The sequence below is a fragment of the Alligator mississippiensis genome, chromosome 7 (assembly GCF_030867095.1).
Source record: "Alligator mississippiensis isolate rAllMis1 chromosome 7, rAllMis1, whole genome shotgun sequence".
In the NCBI taxonomy this organism is placed as follows: domain Eukaryota; kingdom Metazoa; phylum Chordata; order Crocodylia; family Alligatoridae; genus Alligator; species Alligator mississippiensis.
Window position 1 is genome coordinate 73,044,092 of NC_081830.1, and position 15,736 is coordinate 73,059,827.

General features: G+C 42.8%; 1 protein-coding gene across 6 annotated transcripts in view; it reads right to left on the minus strand.

Annotated features, from left to right (window-relative positions):
• Window positions 1-15,736, minus strand: part of ZBBX (zinc finger B-box domain containing) — a 63,739-nt gene that overhangs the window by 27,362 nt on the left and 20,641 nt on the right. The window lies entirely within an intron of this gene.

A 15,736-nucleotide genomic window follows, 5' to 3' on the forward strand; every position in this document is an offset into this window, starting at 1 on the left:
GACAAATTCAAGGCAAACATCCAATAATTCAGTTCTATACCTGCGGAATTGTAACATATATATAAGTCTTCCATATATAGCATCTAATATATTATTATTAGTAGGCTGTCTTATATTCAAATAAATGCAATACGTGGGGGTGTGTAACAAACACAAAAGCCTCTGCACTTTCCCACATAATCATATACACAGAAAAAAAAAAACCCCACTAGTGAGAAACTTTCTTGGGATGTAAAAGCCTTAAATGAGGTATATTCTCTTAACACCAATTTACAGGGATGTCGGCCCCAAATGGCAACAGGAGAAGCCAAAGAAATCTAAGCCTCAAACACTTAGCACTGCATCTATATTATAACAGAGTTCTCCCCTCGATATTATTGCTGTCATTGACTACACACCACAGAGCTTCATTCTGTGACCTTCCAATGCGTACGCAAGGAGAGTTAACATTGCTTCAAGCAGCATGAACTTTCGTCATGCCAATGCATATTCCATTCAGATTCTTATCCTGTGACTATCACCGTAAAAGAGTGCATCAGGTACAAATTTTTCCCAAAGGAAATGTACTGCCCTTCTTTGGTTTCCTAATTCTAATTCCCCAAAATAACTGGCAACATTACCTTTTTCCACAAGGCCAAAGAAGGACAAAAGACGCTACAATTACAGCATATACATAAAGGGAAAAGAAACTTCTCTACATAATTGCCCTTCCTCTTGGCAGGGTTTTTAAAGATTTTTTTATGTGCATTTATGCCCTTCCATATCATACAGCCAGAAAAAGAGGGGGCTAGAAAAAAAGATTTAGGTGCTCTCTAGCCACATTTCACTTGACTTTTGACTACATAAAAAAAAACCCCCATAGCATCCTGATAAGTCCAACAAAAGTGGAATTCTCCATTAATAATATGTTTAGGTGACAGAGGGTTTTTTTTCAAATAAGATGAGGGGAGTGTGAAAGCAAATACAGCAACTGTCTGCATTCTGTGTGATTCTAATTAGTAATTAAAAAGTGCATCCACCACAAAGATTTGAAAACCTGGAGCTTGAACTATGCATATGTACAACATTAATCTCTTTACTGGACAATTTGTTCATTTGTTTCAGTTCTGTACTTCTTGTTTAACTGATGTTAAAGAGAGAACCTGTATAAGCTTACTGGTTTGGGCCCTACATTTAAAGTTCCTAACAACAAAATATCAATGTTTTCAAAAAAGCAGAAGAAACTAAGTAAAATAAGACAATGATGTAACATTCCAGGTAAGAAGGTAAGAGTCATCATAATTGTTATCTTGGATGATAATACACTGCAAACTAACATACTAAGAATTCTTTTAAAATAAGAGTCCTCCAACCATGTAATTTCTGCTTTAAGAAGAAATGTTAATTCTTTACCATTTTTTCATACCATACAGCATGAAGACCTAATGAAATGCTAATAAAATCTAATCTTGTTTTCCCACTATCCAAATCTTATAAACTACACAAAAGATAAAAATGTCTAATTTACATATTTCACTAAAAAGAAAAACTTGAAAAAAAATGGTGAAATAACTGTAATTCAGCACTTTCATCAATCATCATTTTAACACTAACTCTGGAACAAATCCTGAAGTGGTATAAACCAGTTTATTTCAGTGAACCTTTGACAACTAAAAATCTGTCTCCTCAGCTTTGAAATCAGATACAAATACTATTCAGGATGCGTCTATCCCACTATTTCCTTCCCAACCCAAACAAAACTTTCGCTGAATTTTCGAACTGTATTTTAAAGTATTCAGATGAATAGCACTTAAGTATTTAGGACGATGACAGGTTGTCCATCTCATCAGCCAACAAACACTAAATTATTTTGGCAAAAATGTCAGAAAGTTATTTTAATGTGAAAGCATTTCAGATAATATAATGTCATAAAGATGACAGCAGACAGATTCAATCTGCTTCCATTCCTCAAATATAATGTGGCTCGAGTGCCATGAACTTTCCTAAACTAGTATCGTTATCCTGGCTTAAAAAGTTACTCATTATTAAGGCCTATGACTATAAAAACAACAAGCAAAGTCATAGCTAGATTTTCAGTATTGTCCTTTGACAGTGAACTGTGCCTTCCCTATTGAAATATTGTTCTTCCTTGCCTTCCATAATGCTCTCCACTCCTCATTCTCCAACTCTTGAAGAATTCCTTCAAAGTGCCCTTTGAAGAGTTCTCCTCATTTTTCCTCCAACTTTCAGTGAATGTCCCAATCAGTTTTACCTTTGATCATTTTTTCCCCTCCTCCTATCCCAAGAATCCACAATGGACAGCTGTCCAGAGCAATTCCACTAGCCTACCAGTCTTTATTAAACCACTTTATTAGACAAAATAAAAAGACTTGCAAAGCAAAGATTTCTCATGTCGTTACTGAGCAGGCAATTCATTCATCTCACCTTGCGCCTGTAATGTGTGTTTTACTTTCCTGCCTGTAAACATGTTGAGGTCTTGCATCTGATCAAAACAGGGTCCACTAGTGACAGTCCTCCATTGGAAAGCAAGACTTGCAACTGCTCCTCAATAAAAGTTTGAGTTGTGCACCCCCATCCTACACCGCAACAGCTGTCCACAAATCTCAACTACCACCTCTGTACAAAAACTTCATGCATATGTATATCTCCACTGTAGGCCTACCTCCTACCCAAACTGTAATCCTGCCTTTTGGATCTCTCTTCACGGATATCATCATCTACAGTCTTGCGCAGTTGAGGACGACTGCCTTATCTGCAGGTCCAAAGATAGCTGATGAGGCTTATTGAGATCTACAGACTGTCACAGCTCAGGTACACGTTTCCATATGCAGCAGGTGGCTCTTGGTTCAGTCTACAACACGCTGTTTCTGCCACTCCCATTTTTCTGTCTCCTGTTGTCATTGCAAAGTTTCAAAGTACTGAGATCCTTGCAACAGACTCTTCCTCCATCTGGGGCAGTCCTGGGTAACAGTCTCCTGTGAATTAATATCAATGTCACATTTTTTCAAGTTGGCCTTGAGATTGCCCTCCAAGTGCTTTCTCTGCCCTCCTCTTGAGTATAAAGCTTGACTGAGATGGGATAAAACTTGTTTCAGGAGCCTGGAGTTGGACATCCAGATGATGCGGCCAACTCAGCAAAGTTGATGTTGAATTATCATTGACTTGCTGCTCGCGGTGTTTGGCTGCGAAAGGATACTGATGTTAGTTTGTCCATCTACTGGCTGAATTCAAACGATCTTCCGCAGACAGCGCTGCTGGTATTTCTCCAGTGACTCGAAGTGCTGCTTGTATGTCGTCCACATCTCAGCTCCATACAGTAAGGTGGAGGGATCACAGCTGTTTACCAAGCCATGAGCTTGGTCTTGGATCCGTTTCCTCAGGCGTCCAAAGGCTGCACTTGCGCACTTGAGGCAATGTTGGATTTCTTCATGTCGGCCTTCTACAAGAGATGGCTTTGAAGGTACGGGAAATAATGTTGTCCAGTCTCACCTGGAGACTGAATCCGAATTACAAGGACTGCTCATTAAGAGCTTGTTGATGAAGGACCTTAGTCTTCTGAATATTAAGCATCAGCCCCATTTTCTTGTATGTCTCCGTAAAGACATCAACAATTGCCTGAAAATCTACTTCTGAGTGAGCACACACTACAGCATCATCAGTGTACTGGAACTGGTTGGGGTAGTTGTGGTTTTGTCTCAGAGTTGGCTGAGATTAAACAGCTTACCATCCATTTGGTACTTTAGCTCCACTCCAACTAGAAGCTTGCTGGTGGTCATATGTAGCATCGCCGTAAGGAATATTGATAAGTATTGGAACAATGGCACAGCCTTACTTAACACCCATCTTAACCTCAAAGGAATCTGTGATAGATTTGTTGAGATCCATGGCTCACATACCGTCATAAAGCAGAAAGCAAAGAATGGTGATGAATTTTGGTGGGCATCCATACTTCAGAAAGATCATCCACAGCACTTCTCAACAGATAGTCGAAGGCTTTCATGAGGTAAAAGACCATGTAAAGGTTTATGTTGTTCCTAGCATTTTTCCTCCAGCTGGCAAGCACTGAAGACCATGTCAGTCGTGCCTCTTGATGCCCTAAACTTGCACTTAGATTCCAGGAGGAGCTCTTCAGCAAGTGGAAAGAGATGGTTCAAGAGGGTTCTCACAACAGTCTTTCCTGTGGTGGACAGCAAGGTGATCGCTCTGTAATTTCCACAGTAAGGCTTGTCTCCTTTCTTGAAGACTATCATGATAATGGCATTCATGAGGTCATCTGGGATTTCCTCATCATTCCAAATCCTTAAGATGAGAGCATGGAGCTGTAATGTGAGCTCCTCTCCCCCTTCCAGTTGAAGATTTTGGTGGGAATTCTATCAGCTCCAGATACCTTGTCAGGACTGCCTCTCATCTCTGGATTTGCCAGGTCTCTTCCTCCACCTTCTCTCTCTCACCTGCCACACTTTATTTACAACTAGAGGCAGGTTGGATATTATGAGAAGGGCAAAAAATCTACCTGACTGAGGGCAGTCCTCTTTGCAGGGCTCCTCCCGCTTACACCCTGCTCCTTACCACTCCAGGTCAGGCATTTAGATCTGTGGCCTTAACCCACGAATTCCAATTTGCTCAGGCAGTAATCATCACCCACATCACTGTCAGGGACACATGCTGTCACACATGCTGCAATACTCTGTTTCGTACCTAGCCTTTTAGAGGCTTCCAATCTGACTATTTTACTTGAAGGACCACCAGGCTTCTTAAGATAATCAAGACTCTGAGTATCCTTTTTCCTATGGCGATCTAGTCAGCTTCTGTTTCCCCAGGAAACTCAACAACCATTTCTGCCAGGCTCCCCAAAAAAGCACCTTTAGGTTAATTCTCCCTTTAGGGCCGGCAACCATAGGTCATCAAGCCTTTCTTGGTGCAACTCAATTATTAATCTAGCCAGGAAGGCCTACCATCAGCTAATTTGTTTTATAATATAAGCCATTGTCTTTCACTTCTTTTGCCTCAGTACTCATCAATGCCTTCATCAATCCCCCTTCCTCACAGATCAATTAATTATCACTAACTTCATCAGTCCCCCTATTATGAATGATTGATTAATTATCAATAAATTAATCAGTCTACCTATATTAAAGGTGATCTACTAATTACTAATAAATGCATCTCTTGATAAGAGGTATTTATCAGTCTCTCAATTATTTCACAGATTTCATAGACTCTAGGGCTGGAAGGCACCCCAGAGGATCATCGAATCCAGCCCCCTGCCCCAGGGGCAGGAAGTCAGCAGGGATCATAGGATCCCAGCAAGATAAACATCCAAATGTCTCTTGAAGGTGTTCAAAGTAGGTGCTTGGACCACCTCCGGCAGCACTCTATTCCAAACCTTGGGGGCTCACACAGTAAAGTTCTTCCTTATGTCCAACCTGAAATGGTCATGGAGGAGTTTGTGACCATTCGACCTTGTCATCCCTTGGGGTGCTCTGGTGAACAAACATCCCCCCACTTCCTGGTGAGCACCCCAATAAACTTGTAGATGGCCAGATCACCCCTGATCATCCCTGAGCCTGCGCTTTTCCAGGCTCAATAGTCTGGGGCTACTTCCTCGCAGCACCACCATTTGGCTTCTTCCTAAAGTAAGGGACTGGTTGAATTCCTCTTCGTTCAGTCCCACTCCCCTTGGTCCCATCTTGAGCCTTCCTTGGCTTACCAGACACCACCACCATGTCCCAGTGTAGCTGCTGGGATGTCCCACCTCCATGTCTCCATGTGACGTGCAGAGTGCTCTAACCCCATCATGTGTTCTGCTCTCTGGGGGATGTCTGAGTGTCAGCTCCTTTCTAATAGTCCACCAGAACTCCTGGGGCCCAATGAGAGCTTGCTCCCCATGTAGATGACCACATGCAGCCAAAATTATGCTTCCTCTTCAGGGGCCACATGCAAACCCAAAAGGTTTTGGTATTTCTAGTGGCCATGCAAGTCCACTTGACTTTCCAGGGTAAGTTTGTTCTCCAACCCTATCCCACCAGTGTTTATTTCCCAGAACAGGGACTAGAGCCAGTTCCCTGTTACAATCTGCTTGATGGCTTTCCTCATGGGTTAGAGAGATTCCAAAATAGTTTCTGACTGGGTGTTGCAGGATGGAGTTGAAAACACTCAGCCAAGAATAGTTTCTCAACTGAAAAGGTCTTCAAAATGCTCCTTCCAGTGGGCACTGATGGCTCCCCTTTCCTTGATCAGGTCTGTTCCATCCTTAGGTCTTAAGGGGGTTGGGTCCCCAAGTGCTCTGATGGTAAATGGCTTTGGCAGCAATGATAAAACTGTGCATATCATGGATACCAGCAAGATGTTGAATTTCCTTTCCCTGATCTTTCCACTATATGTTCTTCATATTACAGGTCCTCCCTTGGATCTCTGCCTTAGCTTGTTGGCAATTCAATTTCTTTTCCTTGAAGTTGAAATTGTTCTGCCAAGCACAAAAAGCCTTGCGCTAGTGGCTGATCTACTCTTGGATCTCCTGGTCATTCTCATCAAACCAGTCTAGATGTTTGCTAGTAGAGAATCCAACCATCTGTTCACAGGCACTGATGATGGTGGACTTGAAAGCACTCCAAGCACTGCTGAAAATCTCCCATTGTTGTTGACTGCAATATGCTGGTGTTTCATTGAGGCACTGCTGGAAGAGATCTCACTTGATTGGGTCCTTGAGTCTTTCAACGTTGATTTTCTGTCAGCATTGCTTCTGCTGCAGCCATCATTTAGGAGCCAGTTTGAATGACAAAACTGAGCAGATGAGTCTGTGACTGGTCCAACAATTGCCAGCTTCTAGCATACCTCAGGTGAAAGATCACTATCTTTGTGATCTTGAATCACAGGTGTTGCCATAATGCCTTATGCCTGTTTTTCAGGAAGAACACAGTGTTGGTGATGATGTTAGGGTAGCCTGTAACATTTATGCTTAAGATTGTACCTGCCTGAGTGGTGAATTATAGTATTATTTAAACTTTTCTTTTATATTTAGCTTTATTTTAACCATTGCTTAAGTTTTTGTATAGCCTTTATTATTATTTGAGCTTTTCATTTTGCTGGTGTTTGCATTATCAGCTAGCTGGCCTTGAGTTGTTCTTGCAGGCAGCTTATGGCCTTGAGTTTTGCTCACAATGTTTCTTTTCCTTTTCTATCACTGTGAGAAGTTTTTTTCTAACATAACAGTAATAATTTTGTTACCAGATCAAATTAACTGAACTTGGCACTAACCAGCCGAATCAGAGGGATGAAATGATTGGATATGTTAATGAAAGATGATAAGAGGAGACCAATGCACATTGCCCAGATTGGGACACTGGAAAAAGACCAAATTAAGAGGTGTGCATATGATGGGTCTGTTGAACAAAGGAATATGCTGACAGGATAAAATATGAACAGTATGCTGACTCCAGGAAAACCAATTCAAAAGCAAAGAGACATCAAAGGAGAAAAGTAAAAGAAAGCATAAAACGGGGCAGTGAGGAAGTTAAGTGTGTGTCATCATAAATCCAGCTTTCAACACCTGTCTGGACCATCCCAGCCAATAATGCACCCTTTGCTTTCAGGAACTGATTAGCCACCTTTTCTATTGTGCAAAGTAACATCTGGGAAAGGGTGAAATCATTATACTAAGTGCTTTTCTCTGTCTGTATATAGAACCTGTTAAGATAACATTTGTTGTATCAGTAAAGTCAGACTTTAGTTGAACTGATATGTGTTTTCGTCTTTCACATCCATTTAAGGGTTAATTGTGCATTAACGATGCCTTAGCACTACCTGGTGGACAGTGGTGCAAACAACGGCGAGTTCATGCTTGGCATATTTGGTCAAAAGGAGAATGCCATTAGAGTTGACCTTTCCCACTCCTTCCTTGCCAAGAGTTCAATTCCAGAGATGCAAGCCCCTTCCAACTCTGGCATTAACATCACTGAGAAAAATACATCCGTGTCTCTCTGGAACACAAGAAAGGACTTGACCAAGTTTGGCATAAAATTCTTTCTTGGTTTTGTCAGCAGCGTCCAGTTGGGGCATACACACTGATAACAGTGGCATATTGGCTTTCTGCCACTTTAAGACAAAGAATCACGAGGTGGTTCATTAATTCCAATGGGGAACTCACTGAGTTGGTTTATGATTTCATTCTTGATGGCAAAACCAACTCCATGAAGCTGGCATTCTCCTTCCCATTTACCCTTCCAGAAGAAGGTATAGCCACTTTCTTGTTCTTTGCGCTGTCCATTCCCAGCTCATCAGGTCTCACTCAGCGCAGTGATGTCAATGTTGTGCTATCTGAGCTCCTGAGCGACAACTAAGGTGCAGTGATCTGGGCTTGCACTACTAGGATCGTCCATGAGGGTCCTGATGTTTCATGTCCCGAAACAGATTATGTATCTTCACTGATTTTGACTGCAGTGATCCCACTGGACGCAGTTATCCAGTTAGGAAAAAGCTAGCCAGACTATGTTTAGGGCACCTTTTCTAGCCCCACTGACATGTAGATGAGCAGAGCAGATCCTGAAATGGGCTGCTCAGTCACAGGTACAGCTGCTGAATTGCATTCTGGCAGCAGAGCTATACTGCTATCATGGTGGATAGCAAAATGACCTTCAGGAAAGGTTAGCTGTGAAATAAGTAGGGTTAACTCTAGCAAATAACAAGTCATGGACCAAGCAGTGGCAGCACCACCAGGATGTGGTGGGGACAGCAGATAGCAATGCTTTCCCTTCTGAAAAACCACATATATCCGTTGACAGTGCTGTGACACGATGTGTATAGGTCACCATTATAATAGACCTGCCTGGCCCCAAGCCACGGGTCTGCAAATCCTCAATGGTGCAGCAACCTCCTCTCAATCATTTTGGCTAGGGACAGACATTACACATAAACCTGTTTAAGTGATCAGAAACTGGTTTAAACCTGTAACAGATCAGACATTCAGTGCACATAAACCAGTTTCAAATCATCCAAAACCAGTTTCAAATGAACCTGACCGAATGTAATATCAGACTTAACTGATTTGGGGTGGTGGAGACGCAGAGCAGCCCCGTGTGAGCTCGTCAGCTGCAGCAGGAAGCATCAGCAGCGGTGGGGGGGAGGGGGGAAGGAGCGGGGGAGGGCCACTTTTCCCGCCACACTAAGCAGCAGTTTCTCTTCTCTGCTGCCACTGCTCAGCCCGGATGGGCAAGCCTGGAGCCAGTGGGGTCAGGGCCGCGCATGCTGCTCCCCACCTGTACCGTGGGGTTGGGGCCAGCATCAGCAGCAAAGGATCTGCTGTGGCCAGGCTGCCTAGAAAGGCAGTCCCACTGCAGAGCAGCCCCAGCCCAACTGTATGGCCAGGGAGTGGTATCTTGGTCCAGCGGGACCAAAGGACCCGCTGGGGGCCAGACAAAGCCCTTCTATGGGCTAAATCTACCCAACCAGTAGCATCTGGCCATGCCCCTGTCCGGCCGCTGGAGTGCCTAGGGAGGAGTGTCCATGACGGGGCGGGGGGGGGCCAGAGCTGCGCTGCAGGGTGAGGAAAGCTGCTGCGGGCTGTGGCAGCAGTGGCAGCATTAGGGGGGAGGGCTCTGGCCCCTGCCTGACACTGGAGGTGCTGCGTGCAGCCTGCTGCAGCTTTGCCCGCCCTACAGCAGTCCCCCCCCGCCCGCCAGAAAGGAGCTCACGCTCCCCGATATTACAGGGGCTTCTGCCCCCACCAAGGGCCCTATCCCTTCCTGCTGCAGTGGCTGGGCAGGGGCCCACAGCAGGGTCCCTTGGGGAGGGGGGGGCAGAGACTGGGGTTATTCCTCCTCCCTCCAACATCTGGCAGAGGGGACAGCAGGGAAACTATTCCCCTGCAGGGAGCGAGCGCAGCAGTGACAGTGGGCAAACCTGGCTGCCAGTGGGGTAAAGGGACTAACCCTATTCCCTGCCCCCTCTGCCTCAGGGGCCATGGTGCCCCGCTGCTGCAGCAGCAATGAGGAGCACCCAGAAGACCCAGCTCAGGCCCCTGCCAGGGGCACAGGAAGCGGGTATTAAACCCCTCTCTAGCCAGTTCAGACCAGACTGGCCACACCCCCATGCCCTCCCCACCACAGCTTCCCTGCAGCCAAGGGTCTGCTCTAGAGCCCCCGGTTCCTGGCCTGAGCAACTGCAGGTATGTGCCAGCATGCCTGTTCTGTTACAAGTTGGTCCAATTTAGGCAAGTTAGACTAATCTGTAAAGGTTGAATTGATTCAGGCTCCAGCTTTTTTAATGTCTCCCCCTAGCCTTTGATTAACACTTCCTGACTGTCACTCAGGCCCAGAAGCAAAGTGTCATCTTCAGCAGCAATCTCACTTTAGGACTTACATCCAAGCTATGTTCAAGTTCTGTAAACAAACTGAATTAGGCACTTAGCCTCTCTCTGAAGTCAGTTGAGAAAGTTAAGTGCTCCCAAAAGATGATCCACAAAACAAAACAAAACAGAACCCCCCCCCCCCCACACACACACCCCAATAGGGCAGGGAATCATCCAGAGCTAATCACTAGACAATACTAATTACAGAGGTATATCTAAGATGTGCCTGAACTTTATGGACTTAACTATCAGAACATTGAGGATGCCTGTAGACATAGATTCATAGATTGTAGAGTTGGAAGGGACCAAAGGATCATCGTGTCCAACCCCCTGCCCCTGGCAGAAAAGAGGACTGAGGTCAGATGACCCCAGCCAGGTGACTATCAAGCCTCCTCCTGAAGACCTCCAAGTTAGGTGATAGCACTACCTGTCTTGGAAGCCCATTCCAGATTCTGGCCACCCTTACTGTAAAAAAAATTCTTCCTAATGTTTAACCTGAATCTACTCTCTACTACTTTGCACCCATTATTCCTAGTTACTCCTAGGATGCAAGACATTTGCTCCAATGCTCTGTAATTAGTGTATCAGAGCCTCAATCAATAGACTCTGCTGAAGCATGCTAATTAGCATGCTCCAGCAGCCTCAGTGTTTCATGTACTCAGTATGCCCACATTTCAAAATGCTGGCACCTGTTAACTAAAGCTCATGTAATGAGTTTTAATTAAAGCACCCCCACCGCCATTTTGAAGTGTAGGATGCTGAATACACTTGACACTGTTGGTGCTTTAATTAGACCAGCTCCCGAGAGCCCCTCTAATTAAAGCACCCCCACCGCTGGAGCACATCTAAATATGCCCTAAATGCTTCCATCTACTTGAGAACCAGAGGCTGGAGTCTTCCTCTGAGGGAGGTGTTTGCCTGAGTAGGGATCATTATTTTTTTAGAGCTCAGAGAGGCAAAGATACTACAATAGCACAGTGGTTAAATACTTTATCCAAAAACTGGGAAACCTAAATTACAGGCCTCAGTCCAAAGAGGTTCTTCCATGTCTCAAGAGTATACTCTAACAACCAGACCATAGAATGGTTAGGACAGAAGCATCCTTCACCTCACCTATGGAATCTGGGGCCTTGGGCAAAATTAATACTTCAAACTACTAAAACTAACCAAACTGCTTAGGACTTCCTTTCATATACCTTAAACTTCGATCCTCCTTCACAACTCCAGCAAGTCATTTCAGTTATGTTTCCAGTGGCAACTTCCTATAGATAGTGTACAGGTAAATCTGTAACAGTATTGTGTCAAAAAACAAAAAAACAAAAATGGGGGGGGCGGGGGCCTGCAGAGTTGACCTGGGGAAAAATCTGCCACCCAGTAAGGTCAATAACCAAATTCCCACTCACTTCAAAAGAGTACAGAATGTCACCTCTGGCTTACATCCCTGGGTCTGCAACTAACCCACTAAATGACCTCTGACTATTGTGCATATCAGCTTCCCAATATAAGTAAAAATGAGATCAAACAAATTACTACACCTTCATAAAGCATCTTGGGATTTAAGACTGAAAGACCAAAAAGTGCTAAGAATTATCATCTTTTCTACCTATTGTCCATTCTTATGCTCTATATGAACAAGTTCAGGCAGAACTGACAGGCACCATAAATCACTGTTCAACATGGTGAAAATATATTAAATCCAACCCAAACAGATCACAGAATATGTTATATATCTTGTAGTGTAATGCAGCATAGTAAATGATCCTAAGACTATGATTTACTACCTGCTTTTCTTGACTTCTGTTTACCATCTCTCAGTGTGCTGTGTCAGGAAATCCTGTAACCATCTTAAATTCTCACCTGAACCTTTTTCCTCAAATGATGTCATCTTTCAGCAACACACTACAACTGTTCCAAGCATTCATCATTCTGACAAGAATACATTAATCAGAGCAACAGCTTTGATAATTTACAGCATTACTGAAAAGCTTATATTTTTCTGGGAAGAAAGAATGAGATAAGCAAATAAATTTGAGACAGAGAAAGTCCAGTAAGACAGTGACAAAGGACACACCCAAATTTTCATTTAAACTTGCTAATATTTAGTCAAGACATGCATATGTGCGTGTATGCGTGCACTTGCATGCATGTGTTTACATTTTTATTTCACAGTGATTTTGCTTCTGTTCAACCACTGAAAAAACCTAACCATTTATAGAATTCCTGATATGCTTTGTCTTTGATTCATTAAATCAGGACATAAGAACAGTATAGCCATAATTAATATAAAAAAGGAAACAAAATTAAACCTGGGATAAGTATATATAATCTGAACAAGTTAACCAGTATAAAACCACGGCTGCATTTAAGAAAAAAAAAAAACAAATTCTGGTTGGTATATTTAATTTAAAAAATAGTGATTTAGAATTCAAATGAAAAGCACCTTGCATATAACAACTTAATTTTAAGACCAATTTATTCAAATGAGATAAATAAGTTGTAAGTCAGCATGCTATAATAGTTGTACTCAGGGATCTTCACTATACTGGCCACTTAAATTTTATCATGATTTCTTTGGTAACAATGCGCAAGTAAAGTTATGTTAAATGTTTAACACACCAGTGCTAGTGCAATAGCTAAGACAATTCAGGTCTAAACAACAATGAATTCTGTATTAGCTAGAATTCTGTATCCATTAGATACCATGATCATTATTTTTTTTTAAGTTATCCAGTTATGCCACAATCATCTTCACCAGAGCAACCGTTCATTTGGCAGACAAATGCTATTTGTAACTATTTCCATAGCTGCAACCTCTTTTACAATTAATATATATAAAAAAGGAAAACAGAACAGTGTTAATTATCCTAGCAAGCATTCACCATTGTATTTGACTGCTCTTAAGGCATAAAGATTAATTAACCGTTTTTTGTGCTTATTCAAAATTTATTTGAATATGTGAATGAAAACTGCTTGAAACCAACTTGAATGACAGTTACACGTAATGCAGGATTAAAAATATATATATATTTGGAAACTTATGTATGCAAAGTCTTCTTGATCAGCAACCTGCCAGCCACTTTTTAAAACCTATGGCACTACAGCTATTTCAGTTTAAGTCATATGTTTCACATGAGAAATCAAAAGACTTCAAAACCCATCAGTGCATAAGGTAAGAACAGTACATATTTTTTTTCAACAGCAGAGTAGGATCATTGTGTCTGCTTCCTTCAAACAGAAAGCTTCTGTATAAAAACACTAAAGGCAGATTTTAATCAAAAGAAGCTTAACTATTCCTAATTCAGTTAAAAAGAATAAACCTCTCTCATATGTAACCCAACTATTACGAAAAAAAACCCCTCCATGTTTATATGATGCACATCTTAGCTCATTTTTAACCCATCAAATTTTAAAACATTGCCTTCTAACTCTCCTATTTAGTCACAATCTACAAACACTACTGACATGCATTAGTGTTCGGAAGTGTGAAACTTAATGCTGTTTTACATAATTTAGAATTTGTAGCAAAACCCCCAGTTTTTCTTTTTTATTTATTTTAAAATGCATTTTGTCCCCTTCCCCAACCATTTCTAACTTTTTCTCTCCCTCTCTATTCCCTATAGATAAGTATAAGTAAGCTAAGACATAGGATAAGCTTTAACATTTTATTTTAGGTAGTAAGTTTTATTTTTCTCTCCCCTCTTTGCAAATAAGCTCCCTGCTATTTTGATATCTCCCCTCTTTGCAAATAAGTTTTATAAATGATCGATACCCACTGTTTTATAAGTGATAATTATTATGTTTGTACTGCTTTTATATTGTGTGATTACTGTTTTAGGCCTATATATGTAAGTTAGTGTAAGTCATGTTAAGTTTCCATTTTGTATGTCAAGCCTCCATCTTGTGTCCTCTACATGGACATCCCCTGTGTTGCAACTGTATGATTCATGTACCCCTCCCATGTAAACTGGTTCCCAGATGAATGAGAGTGATTGGGAATTATTGAAATACAATGGTAGCAGGCCTTTACTGAATGGCCTGTAACAACCAGGCCATCACCTCTCATTGATTCATCCAGGAACCACGGACCTCACCCAGGAACAGAGACAAGAATCCAGCATTTGAAAGACAAAAGACTCTGCAGAACCAGCAACTTTACCATTGTACCCCACCATTACAGACACCCGAAACTGCACATCCCAGCATGCAGCACACATGCTCAGTACACCAGGGGTTGACCCTGGACTGGGCATCCCTCCTGTCACTAGGGTCACACAAGGTCTGCCCCTATAAAAAGGGGCACTGAAGACAGACCCAGTGGGACACCCTCTTCATCTGGACCAGCACCATGCCACACCACCTATCCACCCAGAGGCCCTACTGGCAACCCCCCTCTGGACAACATCTACTGGACAAAGACCTCTTTCCAGCCTGGATAGGTAGCTATCACCCCCCACCCCCTCTTCAACCAAGGACTTGGACTCTGCTTCTTTTCCCCTCCTGGACTCCAACCCTTCACTGAGTCTCTTTCTCCTACTGCCAGTGTGTGTGACTGTGAGTGAACCAATAAGTTCATGGGGCTGTGGAGTGTGTTGTCTGTTTAATAAAACTGTTATTTGGACCCTTAAGTTGGGTTTTGCTTTACTATGGTTTGGCCCTGCTCCAATCTGTGCTCCTCGCCCCTCTAACTTCTGTCTCATTTCTCCCTCTCCTGCTTCTGGCTCACTGTCACCTCCAACACCTGTCCTGAGCTCCTCTCTGCCTCCAAACCCACTGTTTCTTTGCCACTGTCTTATCCCCTCTGCCTTTTCCCTTTCGCCTGAGCAACCAGGTTTCTGCCTGTTTCTTTCCTGGCTGTCTCCTCCTTGCCACCACTTATCTGCCCCTCCCCCAATATCTCAGCTGTCTGCCTCAGTTTCCAGCCCCAATCTACGTTAAGTAAACCCAAGCCTCAGTTCCTCAGCCAGCTTCTCTGTAGTCCACCAGTTCTAATCCTGGTTCTGGCAACTTTCACTCCCTACACTTTAACTCTTTCTCTCTCTCACCTGAACCCTCCCTCAAGTATCCCAGGTACCCCAAGCGCACACATATACACTGTACCATCCAAGTTAGGAACTTACCTGTGTGTAAGTGTAGGTGGGTTGTATGCATGTGAACTGGTGAGTATGTGTGTATTACACACACACACACACACACACACATCATTGTGTGCATGATATATGAATTAGTGATCTGTGTCTAACTTTTGGGGTGTATAGTATATGTGCTTGAATTGGTGATAGGTATGCATGTGCCTAGGCTTGTTTGGATGTGTATGTGCCTGAGCTGGTAGTGTGTGTGTGTATGCACCTAATTGATTTGTGTGTTTGTATATGTACGATTCTGTCACACCCT